Consider the following 15,755-nt stretch of genomic DNA (forward strand, 5'->3'; position numbering starts at 1 on the left):
GGGGTGATCAGTTCCTCTGATTTGTTCGTTTGAGAGCTGAGTCATAGGGTGACTAAGGTATGCACATTTTTCTCCATCTAAAATTTCTTTAGAAATTACATGAATCACATTTCACCACCTTTCCTGAAGCCAACCTGTAGAAAGGAGAGCAAGCCCAGTAAATGTAAAAGGCCACTTTTACCTGCTTTCTAAACTCTACTTCATATTCTTACAAGACTGCAATGGGAATGGAATATAAAACTGACAAGTCAAGTAACCCAATGTCACAGTTTTCCTTAGATACTTACAGCAATATGTCCTGGTAAATTTTAAAAGATGTGAGAGATTGTACTTCTAAAAAACACTACTTGAAATTTTAGCATGAAGGGGTTTGAATCTGAAAAGAATGGATATTAATGTGCCAGTAACTGGGGAAAATGTACTATACCAGGACTGGAAAGATAGCTAAGAAGAAAATGATAAAGGTTTAAATGAACACAGGAAGAACAGAATTCAGATTAAGATGTGTTTTTTAACTGTTTCAGTTCTGTTTACTCACCTGTGAGAATGGGTTATGTTATGATTTAGAGCACTGGAATAATATGGCTGCACATAGCATCTGTCATGCCACAGAAAAGACCAGCATTATTTATTGTGCATGCACTTAAAATACATATATATTTTAACCCATTATATATTTATTCAAGACACTGATCAGATAGGGACACTGAATCACTTAATGGATTCTTGTGCTTGAAAAAAACTACAAACAGCCTGCGTTGTCTCGTGCAGTCACAAGGTCTCCCTGAATCCTGGCCTGGATGAAACAACCATGGAATGGAGCTAAACAAACTACTTTTATGAACTTGTCACCTCCTTGTTGGTTAATTGGCACCACCATCCACCATGTACAATCCCTATGCTACCACCAGCATGATTTCAGTTTATACAAGGAGAACATGTGTTTATTGGTACACAGGGTTAACAAAATAGCCTGGTATTTAGACCTCCTAGATTCAGTTTTCTTCTTCCCAAAGAAACACGATCTAAAATACTACCTCCAGAATTTCTGACACACGGATCCTTTCTATTTAAGGAGGAGCCACATCTCTTTGTTGGTGGGTATGTCAAGAAACACATGCTTACTCAGAAGCCACCATCGTGTCACATTACACATTAAATTCAGAAATAAAGTGACAATTGTCCACTTGTGAAATCACCCTCTTCACCTCTCTGCACCATCTTTATGTCTTTAAGCGTAAGCCATTTGACATCACTTTAGAAGTGGTGGGGCAAATTAAATTTTATCCCACTTTTCAGACCTTTGTGCATTGATAGTGATGTGAAAGGATTTAATATAAATTAGATGCAGGTCATGCATGTCTGCATCTACTTTCATTCTGTGAGATAGATTTAGGTATATTAAGTGAAATGAGTAATATGTTTTCTTCTCATACTTACACTATTTCTGTTCTTTTTCTGTTGACACCAGATTTATTTAAAGAAAAAAGCATTTACAATTCAGAAGAAGAAAATGCCTGAGTTCTGGCTGAGTGGTAATTGTGGAGTAAATGCAGCTAATACTATCATTTTATCATGATGTAATGCAATATTACAACTGTATCCAAAATCAAAATCCAAAACATGCACTACACCTTTCAATTTTGCTTATTACATGTTTTACCATAATATTTCCATTTAATTGGGCATATTATTGTATGGCATCTAAAAATTATATTGTTGCACCCATACTGAATGCAGTCACTGTGAATAAAATAAACCTGAGAATGTAGCGTTAATATTAAAGTCTGGCTCTTAAGAATTGTGTCCTGAAAATCATTAAGTAATGCATGATTAGAATGATGTTCTCAGTTATGTATGTATCCTTTGATATAATTTATAACTTCATAGAAAAATCACAGCACAAATGGACACTAAATAGTACAGTATATCAGGATGTTATTCAAGAACACATATCAATCTACAAAGTGTTCCCTCTCTATGGGATATATAGCCTTGGGGGCATATCAGCAGTTAAGTAAACTTCTGATAATTTTTTCCATTGATCTTATCTTTCAGAATTCTCATAGCTGAGCATTTTGGCAGATACATATATCCTACAATGAGGGAAATCTTCAAAAAGTCATCAAATGCATAAATATTTATAACAAGATCTTCCCATTACTTATCATTTTCCTTTAAACAAATTAGTTCTTTTTCCCTTACTTTGAGAGTAAAATTTGATAAAATTTGCTTTTCAAATTCATAAGATGATAATGAAGAGTTTAAGAGTTATCAGGTCAAACTTCATCTGATGGAAGATAACATATCTCAGTTGAAGTAACTGAATTTAAACCATTCAAGAACTGGACCATCATTGCTTTTAACATAAGATTGAATTTTCTTCTGACTGTCTCTCTAGAAATCAAGCTGTGTGTGGAAGAACTTTAAGTGTGATTTCCATCCATCACCCTGGGTGTTAGAATACAGTCCAGGTATGGTAATACTGGATTGCGAGAAATGTGGATTTCCAGTTTGTTTCACACATTTCAGCACTTAATTTATAAAAGAAAGCAAAAAAGTCTCAACACACAAAACAACAGTTAATAAAGGCCTGTTGCTGTAGATTATTATGCTTAAAAATCACCATATTGTATTACTTGCATATAATATGAAATTTTCATTTAACGTATAGACTCTATTGCGTGAAGTAAGGATGAAAGTATGATTCTATTAATTCTCATAAAGTTTCTTTAGATCATTTGCAACGAGTGACATTTGTCCCAAAAGACATCAGCACACTTGCTTTACATACTGATCCCTTGATCTGCAATCCATCTGTTCCACTGCACAAAATGATGGCTTGCACTATCTGCTTCTCTTTCTTAATTAACATTTCAAATGGTGCTTGCTCCCCTAAGAGAAGAAATGTCAAGGAACAAAGGGAACTATCAGATTTACAGTCATGCTGGTGACACCAGCCACCTTAGAAAAAGATCAGGATTGTTAATCTCTCTCCAAGGGCAAGCAGATGAGGGGAAATCGGGGTGCTGGCATGCCAATGTCAAACATTGTAACTTACTGTACCCTGCTTGTTTTACAAACACATTATATATACCATAATATGCCAAAATTATTTTTGGTGAAATCAATAGGCATAGAAAATTGTACATGCAGAAAAATAGTTCTCCAAATTTAGCCACTTTTATATCGAAAAGGTGTTACAAACAAGCACCATCCGTATTTCTTGTATATCCCAAAAATTCCCACTGGAACAAATAGAATTTTTGCCCAAACAAAGAGGAAAAGTTCAGGCTCAAATGGTAAACAAAAAGTAAATTGAAATGCTTTAGAAATCCATTAGTTTTGTATAAATATATATTAAAAGTAAGCTGAAAGTTATCTTACCACAACATTTGGAATCCAGTTTTGTGATGAGGCTCAATGGTAAAAACCTTTCCTTTTCAAAACCTAATGCCCAACATAAACCTGAATGCCTCATCTTCTTTGAGCAGGTATTTAAGTCTAGACTAAGGCTTAAAGGATATAAAATATTTTTGCAACCAAACTATTTATCAGAAAATCTGCATCTGTGATGTTTCTTCATCTATTTCTCCTTGTTTAAGTGTTTATATTCAGGACTTAAACAAGTGAAGATGTTTCACTCCATGTGGAATCAGCTACTGATGGAATGACTAACTACTTCCAGGAGGTCACTAAGTCAGGGCAGCCTGGACATTACTGTTCTTACACAAGTGTGCAGGAGTGTGCAGAATAGTGACTATAGTGCTTTTCTTTCCTATTTTATAAGGGATTGAATCACATTTTACATAGATGTGTCTTTCAGGGGCTTGTCACCTCATTCTATGGTCTATACTTTGGGGTGAGCTAAGGAAATCCATCACAGTGGGGAAATCTATTACTGGTGATCCGTAAAAATCTTCCTTAGCAGTAGAGGGTCCTCCTATGTGGGGTCTCTACTGCTGTTGTCCAACTACATATTCAGCATATATCTTAATGCATATCATAATTCAGCATATATTCAGCATAGATATTCTGGTCTTTCTAAACCTTCCTGGGCCTCCCAAGGTTTTGGCTAATTGAGATTATATCAGGAAAAGCTAGCAGGGCAGAAAACTATTTTCTGTATTCCTTTGTTAGATTTCTAAAGTTCCCTATGCCATCATTTTCAGCCTGTTTCCCTCCATTTCTATTCCTCTCAGCCAGAATTAAAGAGATAGAGGGGTAAGAAACAAAACAAAACAAAATAAAAAACAAGCAAACAAAATAAAAATCACCTTTCCAACTTCACAATTATTTTGGAGGCAAATTTCAACTGCTGTCAGTGGAGATAAGCAGCTGAGTGTCTGAAATTTTTGGTGCAATCCTTCCTTTAACTGGTGCAAAATAATGACCCTCTCTAACTTGCAGCAAGTTTATTTAGGCTGTCTCATTACTCATGTTGTTAATATTGTTCATGGTCTTTTCATATGTATAATTCATATTGCATATTTAGTATCTGTTGAAATAATTATTTAAATAATTACTATACATAAAAATATATGGTAACAGATGCTCAGATGCACTTAGGGATGGATAAATTATTGATACAAAATTGTCATCATACTTTTGCACAGTTTTTTATAGACCTGTGGCAATGCACCTGTGATAACATCTTGGTATTTAATAATACATTCAGTTCAAGATGTGCTTTTGCATCTGGTATATATTTAGGTTGGGTTTTTTTTTTTACTTGTACCTTTGGATATATTTAAGCCAGTGATTATCTAAGGATATAAATATCTAAGGATATAAAAGCTTTGTAAGACAGGATGCATTTAGATTACACCCACATGGTTTCCTTTTCTATGAGAAACCTACAAAAGACGTGTACAGAAGACACAAGAAACTTTTATCCTTCCACTAATGTTGACTCTGCTTTTCTAATCATTCTTTATATACTTCCAATATACACTGCCACATCAATGTCCATTCTCTTTGTCAATGAGATAATACTCTGGCCTAGGCCCATGAGCAAGGTATAATACCTAGTGGGTACAACCTTTTAAAAATTAGTATGTGAACTTGGCAGTCTCCACCAAAGGTGGAGGAAGGTGATGACTTATTACTTCTAGATTCCTATAATCCTACCAATTTAAATAGCTAACAAAGATGTATCCTATTCTAAAAGAAATGGGTGTAAACAACTGTAATTGCTTATTGTAATATCAATTTAGTTTTATTTATACAGCCTAGTATTACTTGCACAATTCTACTCCCTTACTGGTAGCTATACCATTAAGAAACACTATATATAACCCTATAACTTTCTATCCTCTGCACAACAGTGTGCAGGAGTGGGCCAAGTGGTTTGACCTGATAATTCAGTAGGTTATTTCCACTGAATATCTAGATTATTCAGTGATTACTTTGACCCTAGATTACTTCCCTAATTTTACTCTGAAGATTTTATTGGTCAACTGTACAACTAGTTTTTGTGTACTTAGTTAAGTTAAGGCAACAGCCTTAACTATTATTACTTAATGCTGGAAATTCATTTCCCTTTGATCAGTTTCATCCCATTCAGCTTAAATTGTGCCTCTTGTTTCTCCTTAAACAAATGCTCCCCAGCACTGATGTTTACACTGTCAAAATAAATACTTTGCTATCATATCCTGCTTCATAATCAAAGCTGGTTACAAATTCCTGGGCAAACAATTTGTTCTTATGAGGAGGATAACACTCTAAAAATCCTATTTATACATAAAGTCAGCTGCTGAGCTGACTATTGAAGAAATGTTCTGAAAATTGAATAATGATTTTTCCATGCTTTCCGCTTATCCATTGTCCAGTTGTGACAGCTCTTTGTAGCTTCGACTGTCTTATTATGTGTGTACTGCCTGGCACAATGGGTCCTATTTTCAGCTGCTCCAAAGCATAAAGAAAAGTAATAATAATAATAATAATAATAATAGCTTGTGGAATTTATATCCTAGTAAATGATTTATTCTCCCCTCTGATAAGATCAAGCATTCTGTATTTTTGCTGTCAATTGCATTATTTTGTGACCTGGTTTTGGTGACTTGCATAGTTAATTTTCTCTTTATCTGGTTTGGTTGTAAATATATTTGTAATTCATACAACTTTTTCCTTTTTAATTGGTTTCATTAATTCTATTGCTATTAGCGATTCTAGCTTGTATTATCCCAAGCATTCCCTCTGCTTGTTTTTTGTCCTTTTTACACCTTGAAGAGAAAGAATCAATCTTCAAATCTGTACTCTCCTATGTAGTTTTTTTATGTTAGTGACACACCTATAAATATCAGATTAGTAAAGCAGCCTTCATAATGTGAAGTCTGACTTACAAACTAAGTTCCTAAAGTTCCCTTTTTCCTCAGAGGGTCACTTTAGGATTAGATAAATGTTGAAGAAACGATGCAATTTTGTTTTCAGAGCCTATTAATTAACACTAAAATACTTTGATCTTGTTGATGCTATGATGAGTACAAGCTTTGACACCCCTCTATTCTTACAAACAAGTAACTGATGACCATAGTTTTGGCATGGGTTCTCTTATAAAGGGTTGTAACAGTAATATTTGCTTCCTATCTTCCAGATGAGAATGCTGAGACTCAGAGATATTAAATGACTTGTTTGGACTAAGAATAGAAAAAGAAAATTACATGAGGGTAGAACATTTTAGTTCCCTATTAAAAAGGGTCAGAACTTGTAACTGAAACAGGAATGGAAGGATTGCAGAACTGTTATACTGAATGTGAAAGTGCATGTTGCAAGGAAAGGAGAAAAAAATTAGATCAGCGTTACAAGGGCCATAGGAGGCTCTTCATCAAACCAAGCAAAATTGAGTTATAATGTGTTAGTGGCTGGTCCCCTAAATGAACTTCCATTTACTCTTTTAGATCCTGTAGGAGAAGAAAAGCCATTCAAACAACTGCCCAAACCCATAAGAAAAAAAGCAGGATAATAAAGAAAACTGTTCAGGGCAATTTGAACCATCCTGACCCAAATAACTGCCAATTAATACAGGAATATGATATGGCTAAAAGGGGAACAGAAAAGACAAGATCCAGGCCATCTCCATGTCTCAAATCCTTGGGATTTCAGATAACAAAAAATGCAGGGCTGCATCTGTCCACCAATTTTAAATCTAGGGCTTTTCCAGCTACTTAGAAAAGTATTTCAAATTAAAGCTGGATAGAAACCATCTATACAGTTGTCATGCATTTTCATGCACATTTTTACTGTGTCATAATTACTTTGCACATGCGGCTGGTATAAATTTGTTGCACAATTAACCAGTTAAGTGCTTAATATATGTAACATGTAGCAGGGCTCTAGGAGTGGTATGTATTATAGAGGTAAGAGTCACTGGGTGCATCTACATTTGCAAATAGGGTGGAGAAATTTCTCCTGGGTGCAGCATTTACACATGCACCCAAGACCACATCATGTTGAGTTGCAGTGAAGTAGCCCTGGGCTGGCAGAGAGTCTGGGGTGTCAGCCCCAGGCTCTAAGTGGCAGGATCAGGTGACTGGGGCTGGCTGAGGAATTAGAATGGTACAGTGCAGTCTTAGGCAGCACACACCATGGAGTCCTTGTGCCCCAGCCAGCCCCAGTAACCATCTACATGTGCATTGCAGCAGCATAAATTATTCCGCCATAGGATAGTACTTGTCCTGTACAGTACTATTCTACAGTGGAGTTATTTTATTTACTTCGACCTAGTAAGGGTGCACATGTAGAAAGTGGCCATGTCTACACAAGATGCTGACTGCGCAGTCATTACTGTGCAGACATTTAGTACTTGTATAATTACTGTGCAGTATTTATACAAGTACAAAATGACTGTGCAGTTACTGAAGTTACTGAGCAGTAGCATCACCAAACAGCTTTTTCATGAAGCTGGTTGTGCAGTAGCCCAAGACTACTGCACAGTAACACTGCATCATGCTTGCTGCCACACAATGATAATGCATAGTATTCATGGACTACTTACTGCACAATCAGTGTCTCATGTAGATGCAGCCAATGACACACATTTTATTGCAGAGCTAATTAGCGAACTCCACAGCAAAATGCATGTGTAGATGCACCCACTGACAAAAGCAGATGGAACTGTAATAAGAGTGGAGGATGTAGATCCAGATGGGGTATACTGGCAGATGGCAGGGGTAAAGCAACCATATGAAGATTTTTGGGGGGGCGGGGGGGGAGGGGCAACTAAATAGGAATTAAATATCATTATCAATATCACAATAATAGGTGCATAGTTTTAAATTCCAGAAAAAATACATGCCATATTGGTGACCAGGCACTAGGATAGCATGGTACAAACAAAATTAAGGTTGACCAATAAAGTAACAGTGGATGTCAAGGATTGGCTATTTGCAGTGTTTTGCATATGGTAAGCATTCACAGTCTTTCAAACAGTAATATTAGCTAGTGTTATCTGCGTGGGAATACTAGTTAATGTTTTTGTTCTAACCCGGCTTGCTACACTGCTCAAATCACTAAGAAAACTAAAATGAACATTCTATAATCTTAATGCAACAGTTCATATGTTCTGCAGCCACTTGGCTCATGGTTCTATAACAATCTCTGCCCCAAAGAATTATGCCTGTTTTTCACTTCTCAATTGTCCTTTTTTTTTTTTTTTTTTTAGTTAGAGCAATAGCAGGGACCCTATGGATTATCTGGGTGACTGACTTCCAGCTTCTATTATAAATTATCTCTTTCAATTATTCATAACATTCTTAGACAAATTCCTTTTGGGCTGATTATTACCTGCTTGGACTTGGCCTAAAGGTAAATCATTTGGCAAAATTTCAGCAAAATCATTTTAGCAGTTAATGAATTTTGCATGTATGAAAATCATATACATTTTTCCTCTAGCTTTCTACCAGAAATAGTAGATGTGAATAAGTAAGCAACTCTAAAATAGATTCAGTTTCAATGAGATACAAGGCAGAAGACCTAGCTGAAGAAATCCAGGTTGGTACTTCCAGTTATGTGTATTCACATGCACCAGCTGAGAGCTAAGTCATTTTTACATTTTCATGTAAACCTGAGAATATGTATGTTCCATCCTTTGGCTGATGAATTATTTTCATCTGTTGACCTGAAATGGCAACGACTTTACAAACCAGAGGAGAAGGAATGTATGAACTTTTAAGCAAGAACACACTTCTTTTCTCATAAACCCCAAAAGCAGAGTGAGAAGTTGTCTCAAATTCTAATCCCACCTCTTTTAAAGGCTGGTTCTACTAATCCTTCACACTTTACAAATATTACATTTTGTGATCTCACACCACCACTACTCCTAGTATGCTTCTTAGTCTACATCGAAAGAGGAAGACTATACTGAGCATAGGACATAAAGTTTTGAGTTGTTTTATCTATTCCTCATGTCCTCATGGAAAAATCAATGAGAACATGACTTTTTCATCTTCTCCTGCATAGCTCCTGTAATCCCAGTGGGAGCCACAGTATTCTCATTCCCCTATACTATCACTAAGGAGGGAAAATATTAGGAGCTGTTCACAGGTCCCAGTGCTTGAAACACCAAACAACTTCATAATCAAAGGGTCCAATGAGACAGGCTGATGGACCTTACAACTGAGAAAAGGAGGTGATGAACCATATGGAGCAGGCCCTGTATATACAATATTGTGTCCATTTAAACTAACAATTTTCCACACTGGTTAGAAAAGATTGTGTTGGAGAGAGGAAAGGGGGGAGAAAAGGTGGAAACTAGCTTTCAATGTATTTAGTATAGAGGAAAGAAATACTGAGAGCAGAAACCTTTCTTCAACCACAAATAACCCAATTCGTTCCTCCCCAGCAGCCGTAGCAACTCTGTAATGCTTTGCAAATCTATGTCATTGCTGCTGAGAATTGGTTAGTTTAAATTGATCCTCACTTTTCTGAGCACAAGACATGGCAAATTGCCTGAAAGTAATTTTGGGTCAGGTATGTCAATTTTTAGTTTAAAAGTTGTAATTATTTTTCCCAGCTACCATTGATGATTGCATAGCCTTTGCCTGCTCAGTTTGAAGAGAGTCAGCATATATATTAATTTATATTGGATGGGATGTGATACAGCAATTTGTGAGAGGATAAACATTTCATATCAAATTCCTTTCAATTAAATCCTCTCTTACTACTGTTACTGTGGTTCTCTGGGTCACAAGTCTCAACTTCTACATTTTATGGAACTTGGTCAGCCTTTTTTAATTGTCTAACCTTTGTGTAAACCATGTTCTCCAGATGCAAAAACTGAATATAATTTCACTTTATTCAGTATTAATAAACTGTAAATGACATTATTGCTAATCCTTGGCAAAATGCCTAAAGTAAATAGGTCTCTTAATGTAGCTCATATCTGTACTACAGAGCTATTTTAAAGCAATATGCTGAGTATGCTGATGATAAAAAGATGATCCTTTTTCATCCCTTTGTTTGTTTTATGCTCTGTATATTCCTACTGAAAATTTTCTTTAGCATAAGCAGTTACAAAATATGTCTTTATATCTACAGTATATAAATTACTATCTAGATTTACAAAGAAACCATTATTTTTGTAAACAGGGTTGTCAAGTCTTTTTTTCCCCCTAGATGTTAAAGTTCTATGATAAATATTTATAAACTCTGTGCTTATCTCCTATTGCTAGTGAAAAATACAGTGGACAACTGGTGCAGCCTTGGTTTTTCCCTCTGCTTTGCAACAAACTGCAAATGTTATCTTTTCCTTGGGGTTCAATTACAATATCAATACCAGGTAGGGTGACTTCTTTCAAAATGAAGGAATGTTAAAAAAAGATTAAAAACAATTTGATGCTTTGTATTAACTAAATATGAACTGGGAAAATGAGACATGCATATCTTATTTTTAACCCCTCTTTCATGACTGCATGAGTAGCACACCAAACTAAAAATAATGAGTACTTTGATTAACCATGGTCCTGATCTAATGCTCACTGAAGTCAGGGGTTGGAAGCACAACATATTAGGAGTATCTTTTAAACGTTAATTCACTCTCATGAAATTGATCTGCTTGAACCAGATAATTAACACTTTACTTTTTAACTGATTAACTATTTTGCATTAGGTAAAAAGATGAAAAATCTCTAACTGAAAAAGTGGGGAGAGGGGTAATTTTTTTTCTTGGAATGTATACAATAGCCTCAAACAAATGGTTGTCTTTTTTTCATTTAATTACATTTACATTGAAATCTATGGTTAGCAAAGGGGTATAAATAGCCTCCAATAAATTTAAACTTAAATTTGGATGGTTTATTCCTTATCAGAGCAGGGTTTCTGAAAGGGCCTTCTAATTGGAGCAGTGAGAGCCTGTGACTTGACAACTCAGGAGATCACTTCTAGTCTAGTCCTAGGTTTCTCAGTGGGTGGGGTAAGTAGAATTGGCCCTCAGAGTATTTACCTAATAGGCCATTATTACTTTAAAAGAACAATTTGTGTTTATCATGGTGATTTATGTTTTCTTAAAAATCACATCTAAATTACCTGATATCTTGAAATGTCTACTCTTCTTCTTGCAAACGTTTCTACATATATTTACTTCAGTAATAAAAGGATAGGAATATTCAGAATCTCTGTGTAACAAGGAACGTTTATGAAACTGTATCATATATTATGATCCTTATAGCTGTTGGCGCCTTAAATGCTGCCAGCAGGTTTAACTTCAGAAATCATGACAGTCCATTGATGGTTCAACTAAACTGATTGGGAGCATCCAGATGAGTGAGGCTGTGCGGTATGTGGCACTGCAAACACATCTGCAATACCAAATACCTCACAGTCAGGTATTCTCTGCACTGCAAGGACATGCTGTGTGTATGCTGCTCCATTTTTTTTGACCCCTGGATATCCAGGGGTCAAAAAAACCTGTGGAAAAAAACAGAGCAGTGCACATGCAGGCAGCACATGTCACTGAAAAGTGAAGCCAGGCTAAAAGTGGAGCTATGCTGCAGCTACCAGCTAGGCTCTGCCTGGCATGATCACCACTGCTGCAGCCCTGGGAGGACCCCAGGTAAGGCTGCTGGAGCCCACACAGTGCTGGCCCTACCGCTCCCTACTACCCTGAGGTAACTTGCTGAGGATCAAAGCACGTGTGACATGGGCATTCCCCAAGGACAAGTAGCTGCAGCACATGGTACACCGCAGCTACTTGGCCCTGGGGAACTAAACATCCGCGCTCATCTGGATGTGGCATTGAGTTCAATTCTGCAAAAAACACCCAAAAGTGACCTTAGATTCAGTAGAGTTATCTCAGGGATGAATTCCACCATATATAATTTAAAGAACTATAACTGAAAAAGTGCCAAATTTGTCTTTGATCTTGTGAGGGCCGGGAGCGGTCCGAGGCCCTCGGGGGCGTGCGGTGAGCTGTGGCCAGCATCCCTGGCATGCGGGTTAGGGAATGCAGGCCGGCAGACTAGAATTAGGCACGGACGCTTAGCGGTTGATTAAAGATTATTTTACTTACACCGTAGATGGTTGCGGTGCAGGCAGGAAAACTTGCTTGAGTTGCAGTTACAGACAGGAAAGAAGAAAAGCGGACAAGAGTTCCTTCCACGCGAACCTCTAGCCCAATCTGGTTGAAGGCTCTAAACACGCGAGCCCGTCGTGTCAACTGAAGAAAACAACTCGGAGAAGAGCTCTGGATACACTCACACGAAGTGTGCTAGGCTCCGTGGAACTTGCCCACAGGGAAGGGGTTCGTTGAGGGATCGTTCGGTGACGGGGAGAGGCCAGAGGTTGATCAGACCCCCATAGCCTTCTTAAGGTATGCACTGGGTCCAATAGGCTCCGCAACGCTTAGAGTTCTTCACAAGATGTGAAGCCCTCCTCCTCCAGATGGTTGTGGAGTCCTTCCTTGTGGGGTTCTCCTCAGAGTTCTCCAGCTTGGGCAGAAACCGCTCAAGCCTCTTATACGGTTAGCAAGCCAATCACTAGCCGCCATGTGGGAATAATTTAGAACTGGCCAATAGTGGGGCACAAATTTGCATGCAGGTGGCGGGAACTCCTTTGCACCGTGCATTTCTCTTTGCAACTGAGAAATGCACCCTGCAAAGAAAGCTCCGAGTGGCGGGAAATAATTTAGCAGTGCTGAAGCACACACAAACAAAATCACACCCTTGGGTTGTGACAGATCTGACATGCCAATTCAAGGTATTACAAAGAACAGCAAAAAATGGAGTATGGCTGATAACTAGTAAACACAAGTCTGTAGAAGTATTAGGTGCTAGGCTTTCCTATGCTGATTGTGCTTATTTCTTCACCATTCCCAATATGTTAGCACATTTTAGACAAAGCCCTTTTAAGGGCTCTTTTTAAAGTTCCAACACCCCAACTTCCAGTCAAGCACATTCAATTTTAATTACCACAAATATGTAATTTCCATTCTGTTCAACTCTTCAGTTGAAGACAAAACTCACAACCTTCAGATAAATTAAGTTTCAAGTATTGTGGGATATTAACAACATGGGATTTTTTAAGGGTTGGCTTCTTTTGCAAACCCTGTCGTAAACTTGGACAGCAATCTCCGATTCACCAGCTCTAGTTCAGGTCACCACCCTGGAGTGCACTGAAATGATTAAAAGCCCACTATTAGATTGTAGAAATTTACTGAAGTCCAAGCTGCTGGAGATCATAGACTGTTTGAACACCACAGAGGACATAACTGAACTTTACAAGAATTGCTAAATAGCCTCCCAGTTTTCAGGGTTTGGCTTTAATGATAACATACTGAGCACAAAAGCACTTGTTTGCATCTTTAGCTAGTAACTTTCTACATAAATGTAAATAGAGAAAATATAACATTATTTGTGTATAACAGCTGTCATATCTCCCAGATGTTTCCTTGTTGCCTGTAAAAACATATGTTAATTTAAACTTTCACCAAATGTCATGGATTGTTTGTAAAGTGACAGCTGCAACTTGACAAAAATATTCTTTAGATTTTGGTTGGCCCTGGAAATGATTACATAAGGAGACCATAACAACATAAATAAGTCATGTATGGTTGCAGAGCTGTTAATTTCCTCCTAAAACTGAACATTTGTTAGGAAAAGTAAGAAGTGAAGACAAGTGAGATTCTTAAGTTTCTATTCTCTGAATATTTCTGCAAAGGTGGTGTCAGAGAGACTCTATTTGTCCATACTGCTGAAGGAATCTTTAAGAAAATGTGTTTAACACAATGCTGCCTGTTTACATTGCTATAAACACCTGTTATATTTAGTTTCTTTTTAATCAGTCATATTCTTAACAGGATCCAGGGTGAAATCCAGGCCACAGTGAAATAAATGGTAAAACTACCAAAGATTTCAGTAGAGCATAATTGGATCTTCTGTGACATAACTTTACAAATGATTTTAAAGTTATGGAAGCATAGGCGACACGTGCCTCCTGAGGCTGGGGAGACCTGGTGACCACCCACATGCAGTGATGTAGGTATCAGCAGTGAGGATAGGCTGAGGAGGGACTTTAAATAGGTGGCAGTGGGGGAGGGGGGGGGCCCTGTGGCCAATAGCAGAAAGGTCACCCCATGGCCGGACACTGAGCCCAGAAGTTCCAGCAGCACTTCTTGGGGATGGGGGCACAAGCGCTATGCCTACCTGTCCTGCCCATTGCTTAAGCTGAGAAAACTCACTCTCAGGGGGGCACCAGCACTCTCGGGAGTGCATGTGCACCCCTGTGCACCCCCTTTGTGTTGCCTATGCATGGAAGGACAAATAATTGGCTGAGGTCATTGTGGAGCCCCTGGTACAGCTCTTACAGACTTCATAGTGCCCCAGGGAGATCCCTGAGGATTGGAAGAGAGCCAAATTGTGCCCATCTTTAAGAAGGGGAAGAGGGAGGATCCAGGCTACTATAGGCCAATCAGCCTAACCTCTATCCCAGGGAAAATCCTGCAGAAGCTCATTAAAGAATCTATGTGTGATATGCTCATGGAAGGTAAGATTCTGAATGATAGCCAGCATGGCTTTCTCATGGGTAGGTCTTGTCTTACCAATCTCATCTCCTTCTATGACCCGGTCTCTTGCCACCTGGAGAAGGGAGACAAGGTAGCTGTTATATACCTACACTTCCAAAAGTCTTTTGATCTAGTATCTCATGATATCTTTGTGGGAAAACTGGAAGATTATGGGCTCAGCTGCTCAACTGGTGGGAAACTGGCTACAGGGTAGGATCCAGAGAGTTCTCATGAATGGATCTGTGTTGCCCTGGCACATAGTGGCTAGTGGTGTCCCTCAGGGGTCTGAGCTTGGACCGGTGCTTTTCAACATCTTTATCAATGATTTGGATGGGGGAGTGAAAAGCTTGCAGATGACACCAAGTTACGGGCCAGTGTGGCCACAACAGAAGATAGGTTGCTGATACAGGCAGAGCTGGACAGGCTCAAAGGTTGGGCAGACTGGAACCAGAAGAAGTTTAACACTTCCAAATATAAGGTACTCTTTCTGGGGGCAAATAACCCTCAATATACATACAGGCTTGGAGGTGACAGCCAGACCTGCACCATGGCTGAAAGGGACCTAGGGGTAATGATTGACCACTGCATGAACATGAGCCATCAGCGCAATGCGGTGGCCAGCAGGGCAAACAACACGCTGGCATGCATCAACCGATGCATCTCATGTAAAACTAAGTGATACTCCTGCTGTACTCAGTGTTGGTGAGACCACAGTTGAGGACTGTGTCCAGTTCTGGGCACCACACTACAATAAGGACTT

This window comes from Alligator mississippiensis, chromosome 4 (genome assembly GCF_030867095.1).
Source record: "Alligator mississippiensis isolate rAllMis1 chromosome 4, rAllMis1, whole genome shotgun sequence".
Classification (NCBI taxonomy): Eukaryota; Metazoa; Chordata; order Crocodylia; family Alligatoridae; genus Alligator; species Alligator mississippiensis.